At 35.3% G+C, this 15147-nt stretch overlaps 1 non-coding gene and 1 pseudogene across 1 annotated transcript; one reads left to right on the top strand and one right to left on the bottom strand.

Annotated features, from left to right (window-relative positions):
• Positions 1–14058, bottom strand: part of LOC112101590 — a 56095-nt pseudogene extending 42037 nt beyond the window's left edge.
• On the top strand, positions 727–830 carry LOC112095962. Its single transcript, XR_002904122.1, has one exon. It is a non-coding gene; the product is annotated as a small nucleolar RNA R71 (small nucleolar RNA).
• Positions 14059–15147: the final 1089 nt, after the last annotated feature.

Genomic DNA, 15147 nt, shown 5'->3' with positions numbered 1-15147 from the left:
AAAGTCTGAACTGAAGAAGCAAGTTGTCCTACCATCTTCTCGAGGCTTGAAACTGATTGGGCTTGTGAGTTGAAGCCCGCTCTCAATTCATTTCGTAGTCCATCAATGGTGCGGTTCTGTTGCTCAATCGTAGAGTGAGTAAGATTCTTGAGATTCTGGAATGAATCCTCCAATGGTCTAGGTTGAGAGTAGTTCTGGTTCTGATTGTATGGTATGAATGGTGGCTGAGAGGCTTGAGGATTTTGAGGAATTTGTTGCATTGGTGGAGCTGCTGGTCCATTCTGTTGGAGTCCTTGAGACCATGAAAAATTGGGGTGGTCTCTCCATCCAGGGTTATATGTGTTGGAGTATGGGTTGTAATTAGATGGTTTTCTCATTACACCTATGGCGTTGGCTTGATCTGAGTATGAGTCATGGTCATGTGGCTCTGTTGATTTAGCAGTCGATAATGATGCTATTTGTCGAGAGAGACCTTCAATTATCGCTTTGACTTCTTTAATTTCTGAACTTGACTCGCCAATGTGAACCTCATTTACTCCCTTAATTCTTCTAGTATTCCTGAGTGATCGACTCTGTTGTTGGGAATTATCCGCTTGTCGCTGGAAGAATTCCCAAATCTCTGATGCACTTTTTGATATTAGCTCTCCTCCACTTGTTGCCATTAGCCATTCTTGCACATTTGGTAGTAATCCCTCTAAAACGTATTGGCATTGGTGCCATTTCTCATACCCATGATGTGGACACTTCAAGAGTAATCCATTGAATCTCTCCCATGTTTCGAAAAATTGCTCGTCCTCTCTCTGGGTAAACTCCGAGATTTCCCTGCGAATAGCATTGGTTTTATGCACTGAGAAATATTTATTCAAAAATTTAGTTACCATTTGTTCCCATGATGAAATGCTATTGGCAGGCAATGTATTAAGCCATGAACGAGCTCTATCCTTTAAAGAAAATGGGAATAATCTGAGTTTAACATCATCGTCTGAAAATTTTTCATATTTAAAAGTTTGACAAATGGCATGAAAATCATTCAGATGATTATATGGGTCCTCATTTTCTAGGCCATAAAATGTGGGGAGACAATTTAGCACACTAGGTTTTAATTCAAAGCTCCTAGCAGCTACATTTGGGTATCTTATACATGATGTGCTCAAATAATCTAAAGGACTGAAATAATCCTTAAATGGCTTCTCCTGTGGTTGCAAATCCATTTAATTTTTTACTTGTTTGTGTGTGCGAAGTGTTTTCTCAAGTTCAAGGTCTATAGGTTCAAGATTGGGTAATAATGACCTTCGACCATGCATGCAAAACAAATAAAATAAAAAATAAAGATGGGAACAAAATAAATAAAAATAAAGAAGAGGGAGAAATTACAATACTAACCTTATTGCGCTATTACAAACTTTTTATAAAAATACACAAAAACAAATACGTGAAATAAATTAACTAAAAATAAATTAATAAGATAAACAAAAAAAATTACAAAGAAAAATAAATTGAAAATTAAATTACAGAATTTTAAAGAAGAGAAAAAGAAAAGAAATACTAACCTTTAAATGTAGATTCACTTTTTTTTTCTTTTTCTTTTTTTTAATAATAAAAAAATACAAGAAAACAAATAAAAGAAATTATTCACAAAAATTAATTCTATGAATTAAAATTACTTACCTCCCCGGCAACGGCGCCAAAAACTTGTTGTGTAAATTTTAATGTATTCGCAAGCGCATGAATCTATTGTAGTATAGACTAATGGTGACGAGTGTTAATCCCACGAGGAGGTAGATTTTATTTATGTGTATAGAATTAATTTTGTAAATGGGTTATTGGATTTATGGTGGAAATGATTTGGAATATGTTAAGACTTAAATTAAAATGGCGAGAATAAATTCTAAAATTGGAATTGCAATGGAGAGAATAAATTGAAGAGAAAATCTATTAAATTGACGTACTTGGGTATCTGGATCCGTATCAACATGCATCATGGGCTAAATAATCCGTATTAATGCCAATTAAATCATGAGGGGGGAATCCACACCTCATGAACCACACTCTAATCAATATGGTGCTAAGGGCTTATCGTGCCAAATAATAATAACCTTATACTAGAGAGCCGGTGTAACCAAGGCGGTATATAGACAAGATTATTATTATTTGTCGACGAGAAGTCAAAACATCCACAAAAACTAGAGGGGAAGAAAAAATAAATTTACCAAATTAAGCCCATGACACATGTTGAGACTTCACCATCAACCCAAGCTTGAAAGAAAATTAGCCACTCATAGTTGAACTAGGGGTAAAATGGGAATTTATTAAAATACGAAGAAAATACAAGATGGAGAAGGAATTACAGAAAATGGATCCTAAAAATGGATTCAGAGATATCAAATTAGGGGGGGAGGCCCCCGTTTTATAGATACATGGAGTAAATCATGGCCATCGGATTAAAAACAGTTTGGACGCTCAGGATTGCGCCACGTCATCAGTCAACAGTCCACGGTTTGACCACGCGGATGAACAGTAACACGGTTTGACTTGGATGAACAGTAACGCGGTTTGGTTGAAAATAATCCTGTGTGATGCATGTACCGTACGCGAGATTTTTCATCCACTGATATGCTGCCAGTCACCATCAACAGTACATAAGAATTTTAGCCCAACAGGATCGTGACACCTCATCAGTCAATGCCACATCATCGGTCAATGCCACATCATCAATTCGTCTATGTGAACAGTGTTGTGAACAGTACCGTACACGTGAATAGTGTCATTTTTCCTTTTGTGCTCCTCCTAAGGTTTTCGACCGTCCTGAGTTAAAAAACGATGTCCGTTTTGCCGTTTGATCTCTCCTTTATTGTGAAATGACTATAATGCCCCTAAAATACATAAAATACTTAATTAAAATAAAACACATGTAATTAAATCACAAGAAGGTTAAATACATAAAAGTAAGGGTTGTTAGTAAGACTTGAAATGTAAAATGACGGTTTTCTCCTTTATAAATATGCATTTTTTAACACTCAACAGTATGGGGTGGCAACCTTATGTGTAATGGAATATTTGTTCAAAAGAGTTTTGAAAGGTTTATTGCAAAAATGGGTACCGCCATCACTAATGATTGTTCTAGGAAAACCAAAACGAGACAGAATATTACTCTTCAAGAATTTCACTACAACCCTATGATCATTGGTTTTGCATGGAATAGCTTCAACCCACTTCGACACATAGTCCACTGCAACCAATATATATTGATAACCAAAAGATGGAGGAAAAGGTCCCATGAAATCAATACCCCATACGTCGAAGATCTCAACCACAAGAATAGGATTGAGTGGCATCATGTTCCTCTTTGAAATGCTACCCATACGTTGGCACCTATCACATAAAGAACAGAAAACATAAGCGTCATAAAAAAGAGTAGGCCAATAAAAATCACACTGTAAAATTTTTGTTGCTGTCTTTTTAGTATTAAAGTGGCCTCCACAAGTTTTTTCATGGCAAAATGAGATAACACTTTGAATTTCATCATCAGGAACACATCGCCTAATAATCTGATCAGCACAATATTTAAATAAATAGGGATCATCCCAAAAGAAGTCCTTCACTTTAGATAAGAACTTTGATCTATCTTGCTTAGTCCAGTGCTCTGAGATTTGACCTGTAGCAAGGTAATTAACTATATCAGCAAACCATGGTACAACATTTACACTCATAAGCTGCTCATTTGGGAAAGACTCGTTCAAAGGTAAAGATTTTGGAATAAATTTAAAATCAAGGCGAGACAAATGATCCGCCATAATATTTTCAGAACCTTTTTTTACATATAAATTCAATGTCAAATTCCTGTAAAAGCAACACCCAATGAATCAATCTTGCCTTAGCATCTTTCTTAGTAAGCAAATATTTTAAGGCAGCATGATCAGTAAAAATAATCACTTTATAACCTATAAGATAAGATCTGAATTTATCAAGTGCAAACACCACAGCTAGCATTTCTTTTTCTGTAGTTGAATAATTCAACTATGCATCATTGAGTGTCATACTAGCATAATAAATCACATAAGGCACACAATCTAATCTTTGTCCTAAAACTGCTCCTACAACATAATCAGATGCATTACACATAATTTCAAAAGGCAAATCCCAATTAGGTGGCTGAATGATAGGTGACGAAGTCAACAATTTCTTAAGCTTTGCAAAAGCATCAAGACAAGATTCATCAAAGATAAAAGGTGCATCCTTAACAAGTAAATTGCATAAGGGTCTAGAAATTTTACTAAAATCTTGAATGAATCTTTTATAAAAGCCAGCATGTCCAAGGAAAGATCTTACTTCTTTTACGGATTTGGGATATGGAAGATTAGAAATTAAATCCACCTTAGCTTTGTCGACTTCTATTCCTTTGCTGGAAATTATATGACCAAGAACAATACCTTGTTTTACCATGAAATGACACTTTTCTCAATTTAGAACCAAGTTCTTTTCCTTACATCTCTGCAAAACTAACGTTAGATGCTGCAGACATTCATCAAAAGAATCTCCATAAACAGAAAAATCATCCATGAATACTTCAAGAAATCTCTCAAACATATCAGAAAAAATACTAACCATGTATATTTGAAAGGTAGCAGGTGCATTGCATAAACCAAATGACATTCTCCTATATGCAAAAGTTTCAAAGAGACAAGTAAAAGTAGTTTTCTCATGGTCCTCTGGAGCTATAGGGATCTGATTATAACCTAAATATCCATATAGAAAATAATAAAAATCATGACCTGCAAGTCTATCAAGCATTTGATTAATAAATAAAAGAGGAAAATGATCTTTTCTTGTGAATGAATTCAATTTTCTATAATCAATGCAAACACGTCAACCTGTAGTTACTCTAGTGGGAATTAATTCATTATTAGCATTAGTAACTATTGTAACACCAGATTTCTTAGGAACAACTTGCACAGGGCTAACCCAAGAGCTATCTTAAATAGATAAATAATTCATGCATCTAATAATTTGATTACTTCAGCTCTTACTACTTCTTTCATGTTAGGATTTAGCCTATGTTGCATCTCCCTAATAGGTTTAGCATTTTCTTCAAGATGAATACGATGCATGCAATCTACTGGATTAATACCTTTAATATTAACGATGGTCCATCCTATTGCCTCCTTATGCTATTTTAGAATACCTAACAACTTACTTTTTTGCTCAAGATCGAGGGAAGAAGAAATAATAACAGGTAGAGTGTCAGATTCTCCCAAGAATGCATATTCCAGACTGTCGGGCAGTGCTTTGAGTTCTAATTTTGGTGGTGCCTTCGCAGATGGGCCAATTTTCTTCTCAGAATGAGGCAGTAGTTCTGACTTTGTCTTCCATTTAGTTGTGCCCATAATTGGAGGTGCATCAAGTAAGGCGTTGACTCCTGCAATTGCACTATCATCATTAAATGATAAACCTGAATGAGTTAAACATGCCTCAGAATGAGGCAGTAGTTCTGACTTTGTCTTCCATTTAGTTGTGTCCATAATTGGAGGTGCATCAAGTAAGGCGTTGACTCCTGCAATTGCACTATCATCATTAAATGATAAACCTGAATGAGTTAAACATGCCTCTAATGGATCATCAGTGTGGTTATAAATGAATAAATTTTCTACTAATTCCTCTATCATATTTGCTTTGAAAAATTCATCTTCTTCCTGTGGCTGCTTGGTAACATTAAAAATATTCAATTCCATGGTCATATTACCAAAAGATAGCTGCATGTTTCCATTTCTGCAATTAATAAGACCATAAGCTGTAGCTAAGAAATGACGACCTAGAATAACTGGAGTGTGTTTCTTAGGATCCCGTACATGCTGAGTATCAATAACTATAAAATTAACAGGATAATAAAATTTATCAATCTGTATCAACACATCCTCTATAATACCACGAGGTATTTTCATTGACCTATCAGCAAGTTGCAAAATAATAGGAGTTGATTTTAACTCACCTAGTCCAAGCTGCCTGTAAACAGAATAAGGCAAGAGATTAACACTGGCACCCAAGTCCAATAATGCCTTATCAATTAATTGATTCCCTATAACACATGAGATAATAGGAGAACCAGGATCCTTAAATTTTGGTGGCATTTTACATTGGAGTAAATTGCTAGTTTGTTCAGTTAAAAATGCCTTTTTTGTGACATGCAAATTTCTTTTTTTAGTGCATAAATCTTTTAAAAACTTGGCATATGAAGGAACTTGCTTAATAGCATCGAGTAAATGGATGTTTATACTTACATGCTTAAAGATTTCCATAATCTCACCTGTTGAAGTCCATTTCTTTACCTTTGTTAACCTTTGAGGAAAATGAGCCTTAGGAATGTAAGCTGGCGGGCCACTTTCTTCTGGATCATTTGGTGATGGATCTTGTGATGGAACTGGATCTGAAGAAGTAGGCTCAGATGTCTTTCTTGTTTGAACCTCCACTTTGTTGTCAAATAATTTTCCTCTTCTCAAGGTCATAACAAATTTTGCTTCTTCATGCTGATGGCTTGAACTCGATCCAACTTTATGCACTTCTTTAGGATTAGGAACTGGTTGACTTGAAAATTTTCTTTTTTCTCTCTCCGCTACAGTAGTTGCTAATTGACCCAATTGATGTTCAAGCTTTAAAATAGCTTGAGTGTTTGACTGAAAAGCTTGTTGGGTTGACTGAATGAAACTTTGAAGTGTATCCTCTAAAGAAGGCTTTCTTTGTTGGGGTGCAACAAATTGAGACATAGGTTGTTGGGCAGGAGGATATACTTAGTTAGAAGGGACAAATTGTTGATTGGGCATGTTAAATTGTTGCCCTCCTTAGTTTGACAAATGTTGATTTTGTTTCCAAGAAAAATTAGGGTGATTTCTCCAATTAGAATTATATGTGGATGAATATGGACTATTGAAGGATTTTTCATACGATTGTAAGGCATGTACTTGCTCAGAATAAGCCTCTGGATAGGCTGGTAATGATGGACAATTCTGTGCTGTATGAGACAAGTTAGAACAAAGAGCACAAACTTTATTAGCTACACTAGGATGATGATTCATTGATTGGTTCAGAGCTAAGGCATCTACTTTCCTAGAAAGTGTAGCTAGAGTGGATTTCACATCAAAATTATCCTTAACTTCATATAACCCCTTTCTAGAAACTTGAGATGATTTTTCCCTTTGATTTGAAAAATCCCACTGTTGAGAATTCTCAGAAAGTGAATTAAAGAAATCTCATGCGGCCCCTTCATGTAAGTTCAAAAATCTTCCACCATTCATAGACTCTACTATGTGACAATTTGACATGGTTAAACCGTTATAAAAGCATTGTATAAGTCTCCATTTTTCAAAATCATAGTGGAGACACTTGAGGAGTAAATCATTGAATCTTTCCCAACACTCATAAAATTGCTCACGCTCTCTTTAATAAAAATCACTTATTTCTTTCCTAAGGGCATTTGTTTTAGACATAGGAAAAAACTTGGTAAGGAACTTATTACTCAATTCATCCCACGTAGTAATAGACCCAGCAGGAAGTGAATTCAACCAAGCTTTCGCTTTGTCTTTTAATGAGAAAGGGAACATACGAAACCTAATTGACTCATCATTAAAATTTTGAAAACGGAATGTAGAGCATATGTCAAGGAATTCCTTAATGTGCAAATATGGATCCTCTTGTTGTGCAAATTTTATTGAACTCGCAAGTGCACGAATCTATTGTAGAATAGATTAATGGAGACGAGTGTCGATCCCACGAGGAGGTGGATTTTAATTGTGTGTAGAATTAATTTTGTAAATGGGTGGTTGGATTTGTGGTGAAAGTGATTTAAATTATCCTAAAATTAGAATTTAAATGGCGAGAATAAATTGAATAAAAGTCTATTGAAATGACGTACTTGGGTATCTGGATCCGTATCAACATGCACCATGGGCTAAATATTCCTTATTAATACCAATTAAATCATGAGGGGGGAATCCACACCTCATGAATCACACTCTAATCAATATGGTGCTAAGGGCATATCGTGCCAAATAATAATAACCTTGTACTAGGGAGCCGGTGTAACCAGGGCGGTATCTAGACAAGATTATTATTATTTGTCGACGAAAAGTTAAATCATCCACAAAAATTAGAGGGGGGAGATGCCTCTTTTTTATAGATACATAGAGTAAATCATGGCCATCAGATTAAAAATAGTTTGGACGCTCAGGATTGCGCCACGTCATCAGTCAACAGTACGCGGTTTGACCACGCGGATGAACAGTAACACGGTTTGACCCGGGTTGAACAGTGATGCGGTTTGGTTGAAAATAGTCCTGTGTGATGCATGTACCGTACGCAAGATTTTTCGTCCACTGATATGTTGCCACGTCATCATTAACAGTACATAAAAACTTTAGCCCAACAGGATTGTGACACCTCATCAGTCAATGCCACATCATCGGTCAATGCCACGTCATTGATCCTTCTATGTGAACAGTGTTATGAACAGTAACGTAGACAATACCGTACACGTGAATAGTACCGTACATGTGAATAGTGCTATTTTTCCTTTTATGCTCCTCCTAAGGTTTTCGACCGTCCTGAGTTCAAAAGTGATGTCTGTTTTGCCGTCTGATCTCTCGTTTATTGTGAAATGACCATGATGCCCCTAAAATATATAAAATACTTAATTAAAATAAAACACACATAATTAAATTACAAGAAGCTTAAATACATAAAAGTAAGGGTTGTTAGTAAGACTTAAAATGTAAAATGACGATTTTCTCTTTTATAAATATGCATTTTCTAACACTCAACACACCCCCAACCAGCTTATTACTAGTCCCTAGCAAATAAAGAGAAAACAAAATTCAAATCCAAAATAATTTTTTTTTTAATAGAAACACTCGTGTTTATTTAATCAGATTAATGATAGCAATCAAATAAAAGTATAATCATTATCTCCAGTCTAAAGAAACATCACACCCACATCAACCATCCACATGAATCAGCCCAGTAGACTTTGTTATAGCTACTTTCAAGAATGACATGTCAAACCCCAAAATCTCACTGGAAGTAGTGATACTCTCACAAAGAAATTAAACCCAATAAAAATAGTCACTCCAATGAATAGTAATTGAGCGAAACTAATAAAGAAGTGATATCACACGCTCTCACCAAGATGAAAGAAATATGCCCTCAGCTTAGAAATAATACGATCTCAAGTCAAACAAAAATGCTAGTCAACCCATTTTATTTATGTCTCTTTTTTTTTTATTATTATGCACCACTACATCTTTTTAGCCCATATAACTAGCTTCAACTTCAAACTATAGTTCCCTAAAATCAAGAAGGACTTTTATTAGGATGTAACGTAGGCTAGGGACATGGCTAACAAAGAAGGGAAATAAGGAAAACAAAGTGTATGTTTGAGAAAAATGCAAAGAATTTTTTTTTTTTGCTTTTATTTGGCATAATTTCACTGAACAAAATAATTATTTACATTTTCTCAAACATAAATAGGTAATGGAACTTATAAGACATCGGGTAATACTCTAAATTAGAGTAGGTCAAGATGATAAGTTGACAAAGAAAAGGTTTTTTTTTTAAACGCTCAAAAGGGTTAACTATGGATATTTAATAAAAAAGATGGCTAAAAAGGCTCAAACGGATCAAAGATGGCATTTCCATCGTCTTTTAGGGCTCTAAATAATCATCCATATCTACTAGTTAGATGGGCCTCCCAATGTAGCAACACACTTTTTTTTTTCTTTTGCAATTTTTTTTATAGGGTTAACTCAAAAGAAATCTAGAGATCGTGTATAAAATAATAAACTGCTAAGCTGTATAGAGAATGGGCAAAATGGTTACTCTCCAAGAAAATGATAGGCTCAACAACTCACTTGGCACTTATTTATGACATGTTCATTCCTTCAAGCAACTCATATTTGTCTCCGACATCAACATGTAAAGTAGCAAACATAGCGTAACATCACTTAAGACCAAAGATAATACAAATACTAAAATTTAAAATTAATCATGTCATCCAATGTTAAAATAAATCACACAATTTTTTTTTTAAACAACATTCTACCCCCCAACCTATTCTAAGCATGAAAGGAAAATATGCATGCAGAAATGTGAATATGATGCAGAAAAACTAATTAGAAAAGTTACACTTAAAATGATAGAAAAAGAAAATGGTTTTTTTTTTTTAAAGGCTAAAAAGTTTGAAAATGTATATTTATAGAGGAGAAAGAAGAAAAATGAATATAAAAACTTAATAAAGAAAAAGAAAATGTCTGAATTTTTTTTATTTTTTTGTTTTTTTATTTTATTTTATTGTTTTTATTTTTTTTTTATTATATTTTTTTCAAACGATGAAGATGCGTTTCTAGAGTCACTACACTCCATATTCAGCCATCTTCAACACAAAACGTTAGCAATAGTTAGTTTCTACAACAAAAAATCAGTAAAAACTTAACCAAGATTCTACAATTATCGACTATTCCCTCCCCCCAACAAGAACGAAACATTGTCATCACATTTCTTACAGGCGGAGAGTTAAATCTAATTTGTACTTCTTACTGCAGCTACTGTTACCATTATTATTTGGATGCTCCAACATAAAGGTCCAGGGGTCTGGTTCCAGTCTATAAGCTTGTAACAGATCAAGTAGCTTATTAGCAGTGTGAGCACAAATAAAAAGTTTTTTCGCATTGGAAGGAATGAAATAGTTTTTTATTGCATGGTTAAGAAATGTGATAAAGCCATCATAAAAATTATTGACATTTAACAAACCGATGGGTTTCTGGTGAATGTGCAGATGGGCCCAAGATGCTAGTGTGATAAGTGCCTCTAGTGTTGCAAGATCTCCTGGAAGAAAAATAAAAGCATCAGCATGATTCAACATTTCAGTTATTCTTTCTTGCATACCTGAACGACTAACTCTTCTCCAGTTGATGAGTCAGACGAACTGCCCAATGGTTTTAGAACTCTTGGGATGATGCCTAACACCTGCCTTCCTCTGACAAAAGCTGCTTCTGAGACCATTTTTTATAACCCTCGGTTACCTCCTCTATACACCAAGTATAATTTTCTCTCTGTTATACTTCGACTAAGATCGATGGCTGCCTCAACGAACTCTTTATGTTTGCCATAGGTAAATCCAGAAAGCATACAAATGTTCTTGAATTGTCTATTGGGAGTAGCTGCCATTGGAATATTTCTCAAAAATAATTTGTGAGTGCTTAACAAAAAGTTCATATTTAAAAATCTTGGTGACAGTGGGTCACAACTGTGTATGAGGTGGCATGTCAGTGTCAAATAACGCGTAAAGCACATGGCTCGCGAGTCAAAAAGGAAACAGTAAAAAGAAAAAGAAATAATAATAAAATAAAATTATTAAAGACAATAATGCAAAAGATAAAATAACAGTGAAATAAAAGGATATTTACAAGTAGTTGCGACTGTGGCTCACATCTTCCTCTGGTTTTACGTCCAAAAATTGCTTGAACACCCTCTATGGGTCGAGGATAGGCTTCCTATCCAGTTTTCTTATAAACTGGCAAACATGGTCGTTTATAGTCAGATTCCCGAGACTATATCGTGCATACTCTTTCTGGAATAATGGCCATAACTGGAGAATCGCTCCTTGCACATATCCACCGGGATGCGTTTCAAGAGACAGAAGGATATCATCCAATAACTCTTTATTCAAGTCATCCCTAATGAATTGAATCTTATCTTCTCTGTTCTCAGACATCATTCCTAAAGAACATGGTTTTTTATCGCAACTCATTCTGGCACACTTATGACAAGCAACAGAAATTCTTCGAGCTCGTCGTTTTCTTGTATAATTTCCTTTACCACAACCAGTCATGTATGCAATAAATTTTGGAGGTAACTCACCTGCCGATCGTACTTTAGCATCGATTAACCAACGAATGTCATCAGGTATGTTATTCCTCATGAGTAATCGCATGCGTTCGGATCGAGCTTTATAGATCATAAGGTGGGTATTCTGAGGAAGTGAAGGGAATCACTTGTGAAGCTTCGCTAGAGTCTCGTTTCTGTCCATACCTTCGCTTCAGAATATCAGTTATTATGGGAAACTGAAGTAACCGCCTTGATTGTCACGGAGTATCGTTATCCGCCACTTCACCGGGATAACAAACTAAAGCACACAAACAGAAAAACAAATTAAAACACACAAAGAAAATTAAAATCGTCCTCTTATTGAATTTACCTCAAGCTCCAATTGGATGTCGTAAACATTTCTCTCAATGTCTCTGAGTTGGCTTTTTAAACCCTCAACATAGGCTACTAACTCTGGTGGCTGTAGAGCCCAAATGCGATGTGTTTTACAAAATTGAATTTGCCTTTTGAGATGAGTTTTGACACATTGAAGTGGTTTAAGAATGTTCAGGAGGAACGGTCTAAGTAAGGTACTCATGATTAAAAATGATAAGAGAAAACTTAATAGTTAAACAAACACACTTATGCAAAAATAATTTTAATTAGCAAAAGAATAATAAAAAGAAAGAAAGAAAAATCAAATCAACGAAAAGAAAAAAAAAATCAATTCAAATCTGGTGGGTCACTCAAATTTATTTCAGTGTTTTTTCCATGTGGTTGGTACTCTAGATATGGCTTTAATTTTTGACCATTAAATTTAAACGTGACACCGTTCTTTGGGTCCTTAATTTCAATTGCCCCATGTGGAAAAACAGTATGTATAATAAATGGGCCAGACCAACGAGAGCGTAACTTACCTAGGAATAGGTGCAAGCAAAAATTGAATAAAAGCACTTTCTGACCTGGAGTGAAAGATTTTCTCATAATTTGTTTGTCGTGGAAGACTTTCATTCGTTGCTTGTAAATCTTGGCATTTCCGTATGCATCATTGCGAATTTCTTTAAGTTCTACTAGTTGTAATCTTCTTTCTGAGCTGGCTTGCTGCATGTCAAAGTTAAATTTCTTGATGGCCCAATACGCACGATGCTCGAGTTCTACAGGTAGGTGGCAAGCTTTTCCATACACTAACCTGTAAGGCGACATCCCAATCGGTGTCTTGAAAGCCATTCTATATGCCCATAAGGCATCATCAAGTCTTAATGACCAATTTTTTCTGTCTGGCCTCACCGTCTTTTCTAATATGTGCTTTATTTCTCGATTGGAGATCTTAACCTGGCCACTGGTTTGTGGATGATATGGGGTCGCCACTTTGTGTGTGATTGAATACTTTGTCAAAAGAGCTTTGAAAGCTTTGTTACAAAAGTGGGCACCACCATCACTGATTATTGCTCGTGGGAATCCAAAGCGTGAAACAATGTTGCTTTTCAAAAATCCTATCACCACCTTGTGATCATTGGTTCTACATGGAATTGCTTTTACCCATTTTGAGACGTAGTCAACAGTAACCAATATGTATTGATGGCCAAAAGAAGGGGGAAATGGTCCCATGAAGTCGATACCCCATACGTAAAAAATCTCAACCACTAAAATTGGATTTAGTGGCATCATGTTCCTTCGCGTAATGCTCCCCATTCGTTGACACCTATCACATGAAGAACAGAAAGTGTAAGCGTCTCGAAATATAGTTGGCCAATAAAAACCACATTGTAAAACTTTAGTTGCTGTTTTCTTAGCACTGAAATGGCCTCCACAAGCTTGTTCATGGCAGAATGAAAGAATATTCTGAATTTTATTTTCTGGGACACATCGTCTAATAATTTGATCTGCACAATACTTGAATAAATACGGGTCATCCCAAAAGAAATTCTTTATTTCTGCAAAGAATTTAGCCTTGTCTTGCTTGGTACAATGCTCTGGAAGTTGACATGTAACAAGATAATTAATGATATCAGCATACCAAGGTAATACTTCCACATTAATTAATTGTTCATCTGGAAATGACTCATTCAATGGTAATGATTCTGTAATTGTGTCAAAATGGAGACGAGAGAGTTGGTCTGCCACAACATTTTCTGTGCCTTTCTTATCTTTGAATTCCAAGTCAAATTCCTGCAAAAGTAACACCCAACGAATTAATCTAGCTTTTGCATCTTTCTTTGTGAGAAGATATTTAAGAGCAGCATGATCTGTGAATACAATTATTTTACAACCAATGAGATAAGATCGAAATTTTTCCAATGCAAACACTACTGCTAGCATTTCTTTTTCAATAGTTGAATAGTTCAACTGTGCATCATTCAATGTCATACTAGTATAGTAAATAACATGAGGAATTCGATCAACTCTTTGTCCTAATACTGCTCCTACTACATAATCAGATGCGTCACACATGAGTTCAAATGGTAAACTCCAATTTGGGGGCTGAATGATGGGTGATGATGTCAACAACTGCTTTAATTTTTCAAATGCCACAAGACATGAATCATCAAAGACAAAAGGTACATCTTTAGCAAGTAGATTGCATAAGGGTCTAGAAACTTTGCTAAAATCTTTAATGAAACGTCTATAAAAACCAGCATGCCCAAGGAAAGATCTTACTTCTCTGACTGTTTTGGTTGGAAGAAGATTAGAAATGAGATCCACCTTGGCTTTATCAACCTTAATACCTTTGCTCGAAATGATGTGACCGAGAACAATACCTTGTTTTACCATAAAATGGCACTTCTCTCAATTTAAGACTAAGTTCTTCTTGACACATCTCTGTAGAACTAGTGTTAGATGATGTAAACATTGATCAAATGAATCACCAAAGACAGAAAAGTCATCCATAAAGACTTTAAGAAATCGTTCAACCATATCAGAAAAAATACTTAGCATGCATCGTTGAAATGTAGCAAGTGCATTACATAATCCAAATGGCATTCTCTTATATGGAAAAGTGCCAAAAGGGCAAGTGAAAGTGATTTTTTCTTGATCTTTTGGTGCTATGGGAATCTGATTATATCCTGAGTAGCCATCTAGAAAGCAATAAAATTCACGGCCTGCCAATCTATCAAGCATTTGATCAATAAATGGTAAAGGAAAATGGTCTTTACATGTGACAGAATTCAACTTTCTATAATCAATGCATACACGCCATCCTGTAGTCACTCTAGTGGGTATCAATTCATTATCGGCATTCGTAACTACTGTGACTGCTAACTTTTTGGGGACAACTTGTACATGACTGACCCATGAACT

This window comes from Citrus clementina, unplaced genomic scaffold (genome assembly GCF_000493195.1).
Source record: "Citrus clementina cultivar Clemenules unplaced genomic scaffold, Citrus_clementina_v1.0 scaffold_1, whole genome shotgun sequence".
Lineage (NCBI taxonomy): Eukaryota > Viridiplantae > Streptophyta > Magnoliopsida > Sapindales > Rutaceae > Citrus > Citrus x clementina.
Note: the sequence above shows the minus strand (reverse complement) of the source record. Positions and strands in the feature narration are given on the sequence as shown.